This window comes from Watersipora subatra, chromosome 9 (genome assembly GCF_963576615.1).
Source record: "Watersipora subatra chromosome 9, tzWatSuba1.1, whole genome shotgun sequence".
Taxonomy (NCBI): domain Eukaryota; kingdom Metazoa; phylum Bryozoa; class Gymnolaemata; order Cheilostomatida; family Watersiporidae; genus Watersipora; species Watersipora subatra.
In genome coordinates, this window is record NC_088716.1 from 59,615,630 (window position 1) to 59,629,117 (window position 13,488).

The following is a 13,488-nucleotide window of genomic DNA, read 5'->3' on the forward strand; positions in this document are numbered from 1 at the left end:
TGGCATTCACTTAAATATTTTACAGTAAATCTCAGCGTTTGTTGTTTGCCTGTCTTGCTACAGTGATTATTACGTAGCAATAAAAACTCTGTATCACAGAATATTTGATTGCGAAACTTCTCAGGCGAAAACCTAACTCTTTACGCTCTGCGAGATGCAATGGATTCTTTGGCGATATGAGTCGTTATCTATGTTAACATACCATAACACTCTGTGTTACACAACATCACTAAAGCTTGCTCTCATGGCTCTTATTAGTAAGTTTAACAATACAAATATTAGCGTACTCCAATTGGTCGCTGGCAATGTGCCAGGCTAATGGCAAGTGGCGGGCAACTGCATTACCTGCTACTGTTTACAAGCCTTTTTTTAATACCCGTGCAACGTCGAGCATTCGCCTAGTAGTATGATAAATTTGATATATTCTACACTTTTATTTTAATTTATATAAAGATAATTGGTAGTTTGACTTTACTGCTCCCAACTATCACACTGGTATAAGAAAAAAAAAACATTAAGTTATTTTGACCAACTGATCAAGTGTCGGAACGAAAAGAGTAGAAACGTAACGAGGAACGCATTCACAATATTTGGAGATGTTGGAGGCAGTCTTGGCAGAAAACCAAAGAATGGCTCCGCTGGAGATGATGGAGAGAATGATGGTAGACAGCAACAGCAGAGCGGTCAGGGGGATCGCAATGACAAAGGGTAAGTGTTGACATGTTGCCCAGTAGAAATAATTTTATGCAGGATGGTAGCATCCCGCAAAAGGATTGGGTGATTTGACCTTTTTTGAAGGTAGATCAGGTGAAGATTTTAAATGTTTTTTATCAAAATTCCATTCATGTAGCTTGCTACATGAAATGTCAGAGGCTTCTTTTTAATGTTAGGGTTGTACATAAAGGGGCCAGCAGTGGAATATTTAAGGGAAACCAGGAAGGCGCTTGGAGATGAGGCACCGTTTTATTCTGTTAGGCGTTTGTTACGGGACAAATTAACAGCGATAAAGAGAGAGGAGCAGGTAGCCATAGGATCTCATCCATTAGACAGAACCAGTGTGAGTCATATTACCAATGATGATTTAGGATGATTGTTGCAAGCAGCAGTAGTGGGAAAGACAACCTTTTCATCCTTTTGCACTTTGTACTTTAGGGATAGTATTATGGCCTTGCAATTGAAAACTTTAGGTTGTTGTTGAAGGCAGCAGTTAGTTTAAAGGCAGGCTTGCAAGCAGAGCAAGCCATAGCACCAGTAAAGGTTGTAGCAGTTAGTTACGGAGGAAATAAGGACTCACTGCACAATAGATTTAATTATTTAATGAGAGAAAAAGTGCTATAGGTATGGCCATAATTCTCATTTAATTTGCCAGTGCAGCGAAGGCAGTTTGAGAATTATTGGGGTGGCTACAGCAACTCAAACAGGGTTTGGTAGTGGTCATGAGAGTTGACCCAATCGTGACGAAAGTAACAGATATAGGGAGAAATGTCACTGCAAAACAGGGGTTGGCTCTAAAACAATAATTTCAACTGTAAATGAGGTGACAATAGAGCATACCTGTGAGACATATGTACAATTGAACAAGAAATGTTTCAATGATTGAAACAATTTCTGGCATATGCAATCCGGTCTGGGGCAATAAGATGACCAGCAACCAGCCCGTAGCGTCAAATGCTGTTTCTACGCAACCACCACCTGCCTTAAGTATAAGGGACAGCAATAAAAACTTACATGAGATTGACAACAGTATCACATTTGACAATGTTGCAAATGAGTCAGTATAGACATGGCATAGTTTGGTTGAAGCATACATAGATTATGTTGGTTTTGTTTAGTGATAAGGGGAACCATTAGGCAAAGCTAGTGAGAAGGCTGCAGTCCTTAGCACAGTTATATCAATCAAACAGGAAAATTTTGTAGATAGTTATATGGTTGAGGCTGAAAGAGAGGCTGTAGGCACAGTAGAGATCAATGTGGCTAAGCCAGAGAACTTGGCTAAAGAGCGTACCACACAAATTTGCAGTGATGAGTGTATCAGCAAGCATGGTTTTATTGCCAAGGTTTTATGCCAACATCAGCTAATGGTATGCCAGCAAATTCAGTCTGCATGGATGGCTGTCCACTTGTTACAAAAACATGACATACGTTGACATGTTGTCTGGAAACAATCATAGCCGACGTGACAAGGAAACGATTGTCCCTGTTTTGATGACATTCCTGTTGTTTTGCAATATAGTGGTTCATAGGCACCGGATGCTATATAAAACAGTTCATGCTATGGCACAGTTCAGAATTCCAGACTTGCCACCATGCATTTTACTTGACGCAGAGACTACGCATAAACCAGTTCCTTTGACATTGATGATTTTAAAGTTTAACTTTATTCAGTACTGTAGCACTGTATAGTGTATACCATTGCAAGATAGTGAAAACACTGACTACTACATACGCTGGTTTCTTTGGTAAAAACAAGAATGGGACAGACGACTACATTGACCAGACAGTGATTGAAGACTCATGCTATAGTATGGTGACATGGAACACAACTCTTCATGGAGATTTAGTAAAGCTGGAGACTACCTATCATCCTGACAATTTGGTCAGCCGACTACCCCGCTAAGTTTAAGCGCTGCGCTGACTACCTATTTGAAGTTTTCAATGCGCTATCTTTAAACGACATGGAAAATTGGAGCAGATGGAAAGTCCAGTTGAAGTAGTTAGTCATTGTGAACGACTGTCAGGTTTTTGTGTGTTGCGTAATGGCTCAGCTGTCTTGTAGGAGACGGAGAGGCGGGAGGAGTGCCGGTATCTTCCTCATCGCATCTTTGGCCAAATAATTTAGTGTTTTTCATTCATTTCGTGATTTCGGTCAGAACGAACAAAAAATCCGCACGTTTGGCCGTACCTTTAGAACTGTGCATCCAAATGAATTATAGTCATCTCTTTCAAAGCTCAGCTGAAATAAATTGTTAGGCAATGCAATCTTTAGTTCAATTAGTAGTTGCAGCACTGGAATGCCAACCCACCTTATCAGCCGACATTTGCTGAATTACATTTATCTGTGCGCTAAATTCAAGCATAACGTTATATCGGTCAACCCTTGTGAAGAAATACGATAAAATAGTTTGGCTTTGAGTGAAACTTGTTCAACGTGCATTTCTTTGAAGACAATGATGGCTACCAAATTTAGAACAGTCTGGTTAGACACTGATACCAATATTATCCCGTTTATGCCTGGTGTAGATGAATACTCAGGGAACCAAAAAGTTCCAGTTTCTGTGGCGAGCTTTACTACTGCGGTAGACGCTCCTGCAACGGAAATAATCTATTCCAGGAAAGTTTACGCTATAGAGGTTTACGTTATAAGATCAGTAAAATACTTGTCATTGGCCTAATCCGTTCCAAGATTTATCCGAACTCACCTCTTTAGACAAACAAAAAGGAAACAAATAGACTTAACTGTTTAATTTGTACCGTAACTGCAGTATTATTGGTTTGCATCAACAAAAGTTTTTCTTTTTTTGATCAATTTCACTGGTTTTATAGACCATGATTGCAGTAATTCTGCAATAAGTTAATGAGGAGCGCACATCGTCGACGTTCATTTACAACAATTTGCTTATTTTTCTAAACAGCAATGTCTATTCTGCAAAGTAAAACTAATAACAGATAGTTTATACGTCTGAAATAAAGCAAGACGAAAAATATTTTTACTATGAAAAGTGGCAGGCTACTAACTGTATCATCTGTATTCAGGGGTCAAGGTTAGGATAGAAGATAACATTCGACGATACTCCAGCTCGTGACATCCTGATTGGTAGACCAATGCTGTAGCACCTGCACCAGTCGATCGCCTTTAAGTATTTATAAACAATTGCGCAGCTACCTATTCTGTTTTGTCAACACAGCTGCTGATCTATTGACGATCTAGAATGTCATAGATGGAAGTTGTATATATAATAGCTATAATGCTATACGCACGGAATTGTTTCTCCCGCAAGTGTGACGAGATAGATTATACCATTCAAATTGAATTTGAGAACTCGCCCGACTCCACATTTTGTGTTACATAGAATTTTTTTTACGTAGTACGAAGCAAAAACTTCACACAAATTATTTACGTTATATGGAATTTATGTTATAGGAGGTATACATTATAGGAGCAACTAGTGTACGTGTACCACCATTCCAGCGATAATAGGCCTATGATCTTAATTGCTGGTTTGCATGACATCAATTTGATTTAATTGATTAAGCTAGTATACTGACAGATGACACAGTGATTCATGAGCTTTCGCTTTATATATGGAATGAATTTCGTGATAAATTTTCTTTGTATGACATGACTGGAACACTAACTCACCAGAGCAAAATCCTTGAGCATTCAGGAGTGACATCAAGTTTCAGTTCTGATCCTCTAAAACAAGTAGGAACTTGACAAATATCGTGCTGGAAAAAGGAACATTTTCATTTTTAAAACCTTATGGAGTTTTCGACGTCAAGCAAGTTTGGTTATTTGTGTGTGACTGTGATTGCGATTTTTTCGTTGTTTTCTCACTGAAGTCACAAAATGAATGAAAAACACAGAATTATTCAAGCGAAATTCACTGAGTTGTCAGAGCTGTGCATGCACACCGAAATCGCCAACGAAACGCTTTTAATTGGCTAAGCAAATTATTAGCGAGCACGATTCTAGCAGCTTTCATGATAAATATAATCCGAGGCACAAAACGCGACAAGCAAAAAAAATTACTTATGCGATTCGCCGTAGTAAATACGATGCAATTGACTTGATTGCACTAAAGATGACAACTCTTTCTACAACGGAACTTTTGCTGCTAAAAAGAAATTGTTATTATTAAAAGAGAAACATTTTGTAGCCATGGTGTTCGAACGATAAGAGCCAGCAATAGCGTAATCTAGGCAGTTGCATCGTATGTAATATGTTGAATTGCACAGGTACTTTTATTGTGTGTCATAATACGTGTCTTAGAGCATACCAATTGCAAAAGCTGCTAAAATCGCGCTCGCTAATGATTTAGTTAGCCAATTAAAAGCGGTTTGTCGACGATTTTGGAGTGTATGCACAGCTCTGACAACTCAGTGAATTTCGAGCAAATAATTCTGTGTTTTTCGTTCATTTCGTACTGGCTGTACCTTTAGCTAGTTTCCATATGATGAGTTAGGTTTGAGTAGTTGGATAACTTTAACAATGAGATCTGTACTGGCAGTCTGTGGTGACGTAGGACAAGGGATTGAAGAAGTGTATATGATATTGCAGAATGAAGACCAAAGAACGGTGGGTGTGACTTTGCTAGTGATTCCAGAGTGCAGATACAAACATATTTGAGGAGTAGATTGTTTATAGGGCACGTTGTAAGTGGATTATAACACAGGGAATCATTAGTCATGGTGAACCTCAAACAAGCTAAGACTCACCTCAGAACATCTAGGAGGAAGCTGTAGGACAGTTGTGTAATTAGTGAAGCGCTAGAAGGAAATTATTGCTATGTGATCGCAAATAGAAACCTCATGTGTCCCCCTTTGAGTGACAATCTGTTTTGTTTGCGATGCTCAAAGCTTGTGAAACAATGCATTTTTGAGCCTACAATTATTGATTCAGCTTTGATGTTTGCAAAAACTTTAAGCCCACCTGATGGTATGGTTCGATGTAGAGTAGTTGATACCTCAGAACATTTTATTCAAGTGTTCTTGGCAACACCTTTGAGAGCGTTACAGGAATTATCAGTGAACAAAATGAAGTATGTCAACATGAATTACTTTGTCTCAACTAATCAATCATCCAATCTAGTCAGTTGGCCTTGCACAGGCAGTCAGTAGAACGCCTTTTCAAGAGTTTCAGTGCAACATAGGCGACCATTAGATGAAGAAATGAAAAAAAATGTTGGCAGCTGGAATAATTGAACCATCGCCAGACAGTGCATGAGCATCTCACGTGATTTTAGTTAAAAAGTGTGACTCACACAACATGAGAAGTGCGAATGACTATAGAAAGGTACACACATGCGCTCATACCATTCCCATCCCCTCATCAAGACACCATCACAGAGATGCTGTCTGGTCAAGCACTACTCAACCTTGGATTTGAATTTCAAGGTTGAGTAAAGTGCCAACAAAAACAATGTTGTGTGCAATCTAACAAAAGCTCTAGCTAGACTGGAAAATGCAAAAAGACTTTTAAACGTTAAAAACAAATTATTTAATAACAGAAAAGCGGAGTTTGTGTTTTACCTTATCGAGATTTATGTGAGAAATTTTTACACGCCGATGCAAATGGCTCTCGCCGTCTGTTTGTGTCAAGAGTTTGATGGCAACTGTATCCAATTGGCACCATAGCCGAGTATTGAACAAAGCTGAAAGAAAACTGTATACTGGATGAAAATGATGGTTTGGCTATAGTTTATGCTTGCAAACATTTTCGACATTTTATATTTAAACACGAAATGGTGTGAATGACAGATCATGCACGTTTATGCTGGCTAATGTCATATGACCTTAGCTGTTCCAGATTGGCCAAATTTTGTTCTGTCATCAGCAAAGGAAGATATGCTTGTTTTTAAAGAAATGCAGGATAACGATTTGTTTTGGTCTCAGTTGACCAATAAAATCACCTCGAATAAAGACTTAAAATTATTTCAATTATTTAAAAAAATCGAAATTATTTTATTTAAGAATTGTTTTGTACTATTATCTACCTGGTTTTGTTCGACAATTACTTTGTTTACAGAGAAGATGCAATTTGGCTTATTGGTTACGTACTACTCAGGTTTATTCTCGTGTCCTGTTACAGTAGGTAGAACTAGAACTTACAAATGCCTGGCACAGAAATACTTCTGGTTAGGTATATCGAGAAGCGTCGATAATTTCGTAGCCTGTGTTCCGTGTAATCAGTAAAAAGGGTCATTTGTTAATCCAGTTTACCCTTTGTAATCAATGGAGTGCAAGTGTGTGTGGGGTAGAATAGCCTTGGTTCTTCTTGGGCAACCAACTGTTACAGAGGAGGAAACAAATATTTGTTCGTATTCCTACATAGTTTTATGAAATATGTGATAGCCAGGCCAATCAGAGACAAAACTACTGAAGCATTGGCAGAAGCTTTCATGGAACATACAATATTACCTGATGGTGTGTCATATTCAATTTCGTCTAATGGCCGTTCTGGATTTAGCTCAAACCTCATGGCTAAATTAGTCTCCATTTTCAACATCAAGAAGTCGACTATAACCCGTACTACGCAGCAAGTAATGGCGTGATAGAACATTTCTTATCAACAAATTCAGAACTAATGTCAAAGGTTATCAATAAACAATAAACTGACTGGGATCTCATACTTTATGAGATTGGAGATGAGATGGATTCGCACTTCATCATTACAATAACACATAACATGCCAGTGCCTTTTTCACCTGACATTTAGCATTCTGTAGAGAAACTGACATTCTGTATGGTATCTGTATACCTTTGGCAACGTCACATTCCATTTATGCAAGTGAAAAGGACAGTCTACAAGTCATGAGAGGATCAATGGTTACAGCATGGACAATAGCTAGAGTTAACATTGCGGTGGCTGAAGCAAATTACAAGTTTTACCACGATGAACATACCAAGGGTCACGATATCAAGTTGGTGACACAGTTTCTGCTCTGGTGCCTAGACTGTCTGTGATCGGTCAGGTTAAAAAAATCAAATCTATGTACTATGGGCCATACTGTGTCACTAAACTGCGAAGGATCAACGCAAGTGTTAGAACAATGGCAACGACTAGTCACTGACATAGAATTCATTACCCATTATAAGTATTTTAAAAAGCCTAAGAATCCTCTTTTATTTAATACATAATTTTGAAAACATAATTGGGCACACACTGGTGCCCAATTATGTTTCAAATAAAAGAGAGCGTGGCACAGCAACAACTCAAGGGGACATATCCAAGAAGCTCGCAGCCCCGAAGCATAGTTACAACCTGAAAAGCTCTGCCAGGAAGTAAATAATCATTTAAAATGTTAAAATAAAATTTGCATATAGCTTTAATCAGGATTAAAATTAAATAGTAGAAAATTGCCTACTCGTAAAATTCAGTTAGCAACTGTTTGTAAACGAAGTAGTTATGTGAGTAACTCTTCGTAATTAACTGGTAATAGAATAAAAAGATTAAATTTCAAGTTCTAAAATTGATGATAATAGGTCATCGATCTGGTCCAAAGGGATTAAGGTGTTGAAGGGTGTTCGAGTAATAATGAATGAAATGTCAAATAGAAGTCAAAAAGTAATTCCATGCTTCTGTCATGTAGTGATAATGATTGGTAGTGCTCTCATGTTCAAGTAGAGAAATGCACTGCCGGGAATAGTTTTTTATAAGCTACCTTGGGTGGTCCTAATACTTATCAAGGGCTTCTTCTAAAACTGTTAAATTAACCCGAAGGGATACATTTTACAACACATTCAGTCTGATAGAGCCAGGTAGGCCTCTCACTTGGGCAATGTGCGAAGGACAGAGGTGGATCTTTAATGTGCTCACATAGTCAGTGTGGTACAAGTTATGGTCTAGAATCAATAGACCCAGCATATTTGGGTTGAAAGCTTGCTGAGAGCTTTTTGTCAGATCGGCATTAAGCAGAACTCGAACCACCAACATCAAGGTTGTTAGTCAAAGACACTACCGCTGGGCCACCCTGACACCCTACATACAATATTAACTGCTAATGTGCATACATGTCCAATGCGTAGAAATGTCCAATGCGTCTTTGATAGAAAAATTCAATTAAAAATAATACTGAAATAACAAAAACGGAAACAAGTGGGGCAAGCCATGTCCAGTAGAAATTAGTTTTTGTGTCGAGTGGAAAAGCTGCTGTTGTGGTAGTAGTGTTGTTAAATGCAGTCGAATTTCTGAATGGGTTGATGTAGAGTGTAGGGCTAGGATGATCAGTTGTTACTTCTGGGTAGTTGTAGTATTCTGAAACCAGTAGCAGTTAAATACTTGATAGCCTACTTATGTAAAGCCTATTATGGCTGGGGTGGCTGGGGATGCCAGTTCAAAGAGGGGGAAAGTGAAGATTTATCTATACTAGATTATTTCCATGGCCGTAACTTGTCCCCTAGTACATTTTCTTTAGTTAGAGAGTCAAGTTAAGTTAAATCAAGTTTGTGTTATTAAAACCGTCTAAATCGGAGTTGTGGGCTCTTTTTAGAAGTTGCTGATAATTATTTGACTGGAGGGGAACATAACTACTTACCGATTTGGATATCTGCGTTGATGAGTAACGTACAATGTAAGTACTGTTGGTGTGTGAATTTGTTGGCGGGAGAAAACTTACGGATATCGACCATTTTATAATTTCTTTAGTAACCATTTTAAAAATTAAAATCAATCATATTAGGTAAATATCAATTGGAACAATCAATATTAAAAATTATAGGTAAAAACGAACAGAGAGCTAAAATACAGGACATAGAGGATGATGTGGATACTATAAGATAGGTAAGCAATGAATTGCTTCTGCTAAAGGACGATTTTGGAGTACCCCAAAATACACGTTGCTGCTTCCTTTTATTTTTATTTTGCTACTAGCTGAATGCCCAATGTTACCCGTTTAATAAAATCATCTTTGCACAGAAAATTTATTTTTATTTCACACATAATAACAGTTACTATTCTAATTGTTAAACTTCGTATCACGAGAAAAGTGTTTTGTGCAGTTCAAATAAATCAAGAGAAAAAATAAAACAACTGTTAAAGTTTTTAAATTTTTTTAAACAAATAACTTTTAAATTTCATGTCATGAAAAGACTGTTTTGTGCTGATGAAATAACTAAGGAGAAAAATAACTGTAAAGGTGTTTAAATGTACATTTGAAATATTTAGCAAGTAATGGCTAAATAAAGTCTGTTTTGCTACAATTCTGATGTAAAATTATTTGGTTTACAATTATACGATTTTAATTTGTTTGTGTTGGTATTGTAAAACGAAAATGTCATGTAGAGTGATATAGGACCCATAGCATTTATCTAATGCAAACACCCCCTGGTAAAAACCATCAAAATTCCATATATGTACTGTACATATTAAAAATTAGAAACAAAACAATATATTAACCTTTTTAACTATAGAGTTAAATTTAACCTAAATGATTTTATCTTATTGAACACATACTTAAAACTTAGTTTTAATATGTATTTTACTAAATTAAACTTCACCTTTGTCATTGGCCAAAATTTTATCACTTCCGTGTTTTTGGTTTGGTTTTTACTTTAACTTATAACGAATAACTCTGAACTGAGATAGCGAGCATTGCATCTCTTTTAGGCACTGTGAGAGGAATTTTGGCAAATAGCATATCAGGATTTTTAATTTTAATTTCGAGAAAAGTTTTTGTTGATATCGTATGGTGGAAACATTCAAAAAGGTTTCATTTTTGTGCAAAAAAAACATTGTGCTCCTTATAGCAGAGCGAAAAAAATCTCATAATCGGAGCATCGCGATTCTTTTTTGCTTTGCTGTATTATTAAGTAATACAACGCAGCCCGAAGGCTCACTGTATTAATTAATAGTTTATTGAGTGTAGTCATCAAAATGATAGACAGTATATGGTAAAAGCAATGTTTGTAATAAAATTGCTTCGCATATTGGTTACAATCGTTTGTTAGTAGCCTTGCAATTTGAATGTCGCAAATTCAATTCCCACGCAGAAACTTTTTGATTGCTAAAACTTTATCGCTAAAACTAGACAGACAAATGACAGACAAACAGTGAGATTTATATATACTGTATATAGATAAAAAAAGATGTTATTTAACACATTTAGTTGGCTATAAGTTAATAACGTGAATACAGATGTAAAGACAACCAAATTCTTGGCGTTTTAAGTTCTCTTGTAGTTCATCAAGAGTTGTCCTATATGTGTTGTACTACCTGTTTTAATGTCTTCATGGCAACAGAGGCACGATGTGACTGAATGCCATGCCACACAATGTCGAAAACGCCCTCTGTGTACACCATACGAGAAAGCCAATGTTCAAGAAGCTTCCCCCAAACATCCTTTGATCCCAACAACCTTTCACTGCTTGTACAGAAATTAATTAGGCTTGTATCAGTCGCAGGTTTACTAAAGTTCTCTTCTATGGGGAAAGGCATTTGGTAGCAAATAGGGACTAGGTTAAGTTTGGAATTTTGTAGTTTTTACCTTTGTGTAATTAGTTTAGCCCTGATCAGTACTAAGAGCCTCCGATTTTTGGTTTTTTTTTGACACTTAACTTTTTTAATTTTGCGCATCATTTATTTGCTATTTGTATCAGCATACAGGTCATTGTTATTTTGATTTTAGGTTATGAATCCTCTTGATCATCAACCTAAATGCCATTCTACAAGTCCAAGAAATAAATTACTACATGGTAGAATAAATAAAAGTATACACATTTGGACATTACCATCTTTGCATCTCTCAAAAGGCATTTGGACATGCTTTTGTGCAAAGGCACGAATTACCGATACACAACTGGCCAAACATGACAGAACATTACCTCATTCAAAATCACCAAAGATCACCTTTACTACTGCCACCCATCGGGGTCCCTTACGGAGTCTACATCACTTGAAACATTACAAGAGATATCTGCTATCACACGATTTCACCTAGAAACTTCTTAATCGGGAGGTGTAAGATGGAGGTCGAATACAATCTCATAACACTTTCTTTTTATCTTTTTACACTCATACTGTTTATATAGAAGCCTAGAAGCAGTTTTGAGATCCCATTGGCTGTCACCACACAATTGATAGATTGGATACATTTGGTTAGACTGTCACCATCTAATTGATACAATAAAGATATTTTTGTCATATAACAATAATCAAAATGTGGTATGTTTATAGTGCCATCAGAACAAGTCAACAATATTTTTTTCGACACATTAATCCTTACAATCTGAGTCTGTTCTTTGACATGTCGATTCTGGTTTGCCATCGACATTCTTTTGATTCGTTTAGTGTCCGTGTGTCTTGCAACATGTGTAAACGTAAATGTTTTTTATTTAATCACGTAATTGATATCATAGCAACGTGTCGTTGAGATTCCAACGGTTGTTATAAATGGTTTATAAGACTGCTTTAGAGTCAGTAGTGTGAAAAAGTAGTAAGCAAGTTAGTATGTGAGTGATTAATTGCAATTATACTATAGTATAATAACATTTGGTATATTTTATACACACTTCTTTCAACTGATTTAAAAGTTGTTGGTAGTCTAACTACACCGCACACAACCATACCATTTACACGCAACCATACCATTTACTACATGCTGAGATTCAACATTGTTTTAGTTTGTTACGTTGACTTTTTTACCCCAAAACTCACAGTAACTCTGCATTTAGCATAAGAATATAAAGGATTAATCAATAGGACACACTGGTGACCAGCTTATGTTCACCTTTGTAGTTTCTTTCGTTTCATAAAATCTGTATTTATATAGGGACTGGATTTCAGCAGAGCTTTCAGCCAATCAATTACTTTGTTTGAATATTCAGGAGAAATACCTATTATCGGAGTCATCATTTTTTTCATAATTACATACAAGTTTATTACAATGATTTCTGTTTACCATTTAAACACAATTGCCCGTCATATTGTTTACTGATACAACCTTTGGTTTTCCTTGCCATCTCTTGTTGATCTTTGAGGTAAAGATTATTTTGGATTGCAACGTATTAAATATTGGAAATGTAACATCAAACGACAATACATCATGGTAGATGCATTTCCTGTCTGTCAAAGTAATTTGTGGAGTATCGAGCGAAAAAGTTATCCAATTAAAAAGTTGAAGTCAAAGCATTCCAGCTACCATAGAAATAAATCAGATAAAACTGGCCTTTAGAATCATTATTATTGTTATTAGGTACATGTATATGGTGATTTCATACAGGAATGAGAGTGTCATACATAATACCTTTCTCATTTACACCTTATAGCCAAAGTAAAAAATAAAATAGTTTACAGAAGATGTCTCTGGCTTTAGTACTATGTACCAAAATACTACTGGCTTTAGTAAACTATTTACAAAAACTTATACTTGAGATAAGAGTTAATGGCAGCTGTCAGAATTACATTCTCAGACCTCATTCAAGAAGTCTGTCATTGAAGAGATGACCACTCATGATGTATCTTAGCTTCGCCATTTACATCTATTTCCTACTCAGTTAATTAGACATTTGGGTGGCTGCTTGAGAAGTAGACATATACAGAAACAAATTTTGGTAGCTGAAACTATGGCCAACTGAATTGTCCGGGCCTACTAATTTCTTGTACTTGTTTCCAGGTTAAACAAGTATTAATTTATCATGGCTGACAACATCCTTATCGCAGAAGCTATCCAGGACTTGAAAAGTGCTCTAGGGCAGAGGCCTCAGTCACGAAATGGTCAAGGATTCCGGAAGCTCTTTCGTATGTCTTCAAATCATTCACTTCGTCGAGTGAAA

At 36.6% G+C, this 13,488-nt stretch overlaps 1 long non-coding RNA gene across 1 annotated transcript; it reads left to right on the forward strand.

The window, feature by feature from the left end:
- The first annotated feature begins 588 nt into the window (after window positions 1–588).
- Window positions 589–12,167, forward strand: LOC137404412 (uncharacterized). Its single transcript, XR_010979680.1, has 3 exons — window positions 589–708; window positions 9,210–9,290; window positions 11,343–12,167. It is a non-coding gene; the product is annotated as an uncharacterized lncRNA (long non-coding RNA).
- Window positions 12,168–13,488: the final 1,321 nt, after the last annotated feature.